Source organism: Mercenaria mercenaria, chromosome 17 (genome assembly GCF_021730395.1).
Source record: "Mercenaria mercenaria strain notata chromosome 17, MADL_Memer_1, whole genome shotgun sequence".
In the NCBI taxonomy this organism is placed as follows: domain Eukaryota; kingdom Metazoa; phylum Mollusca; class Bivalvia; order Venerida; family Veneridae; genus Mercenaria; species Mercenaria mercenaria.
This window is the reverse complement of record NC_069377.1, coordinates 63,909,438-63,910,708: the sequence shown is the minus strand read 5'-3', so window position 1 is coordinate 63,910,708 and position 1,271 is coordinate 63,909,438. Positions and strand designations below refer to the sequence as shown.

Below are 1,271 nucleotides of genomic sequence, written 5' to 3'. Positions count from 1 at the left end.
CCAGCTTAAGCGGAACTTCATTACCAATGAACATTGATTGTATTCCATGATCCCAAAGGACCAGAAAATATAACAACACTGAATCCAAGTACGGGGAGACTTTTACAGCACGGCATTGAAAGATTGCTGTTGTGATAGTTAATAAAATATGATTTATCTGACATATCAATAGCCAAATTTGTTATCGACTTTTTTGTGACTTTTACGATGGGTCTAATTTTCCCATTTGTTGTGTCATATGACTTTTCAAAAACATGATTTCTAAGAATAGAAATATAATGATTTTCTAAACGCTAATTTTATTTTAAATGGGTTATCACTTTATTGTCCTTTATTACGTTTATTTTAACTGTTGTTGTGATTATATTTCACATCTTGACTAAACCATCTAAAACACATTTTTTTTACTTGAAAACATTCTAATAAAATCATTTTTGTTTGAGGAAAAGTCTTATTTCATGTGGCCTTTGAACCCACGAGGATTTGCCCATTGAAAGTTAAATCCAAACAAAAGCCTTAACCACTCGACCACCGTACTTAGAATATATTGATTAAACAATCGACATGTTATATCAAGTGCCTATACACAAAACGAAACACCTGAGATCAATGTAAATGTTACTTTATACTATTACCTAGTACGGTGGCCGAGTGGTTAAGGCGTTGGACTTAAGTTCCAATGGACAAATGTCCGCGTGGGTTCGAACCCCACCCGTACTAATCATAAAGTTTTCGTTTTCGTTTTGATATGTTTCATATATGACGCGTATATGAAGAGGTAATCCTCTTAGGCTGGTCCCGCGTTTACTTTCACATTTTTTTTAGCAGTCACATTATGTTTGTAATGCTATATAATATTAATTAAAAAAACACTCGTACTTTCACATTTTTTTTCAGCAGTCACATGTTTGTAATGCTATATCAATCCAATAACTCATAGATAGCTTGTAAGATTGTTTGGCTGATCAAAAAATATACTATAAGACAAAATATTTCATACGTAAAATATGTATTTCCGTAGAAAACACACATCTGTTTGTATTACAATTAGTTTATTGCTTATATAAATAAATACAAAACTCCGAAATAACAATTACAATTACCATAAAAGCAGCCAGAACATTCTCCGGATTATAAACGTCTTTAAGATATTGCAACAACTACAATTCATTAAGCATGTTTATGCTTATTTTTTTTTCTTTAGAATATAAGATGAACCTCATTATACTAACAGAAACTGGAAAAAATAATGCACCATTTTACAGAATTAG

General features: G+C 31.2%; 1 non-coding gene across 1 annotated transcript; it reads left to right on the top strand.

Annotated features, from left to right (window-relative positions):
* Nucleotides 1–637: 637 nt before the first annotated feature.
* On the top strand, nucleotides 638–720 carry Trnal-uaa (transfer RNA leucine (anticodon UAA)). The gene has a single exon. It is a non-coding gene; the product is annotated as a tRNA-Leu (tRNA).
* Nucleotides 721–1,271: the final 551 nt, after the last annotated feature.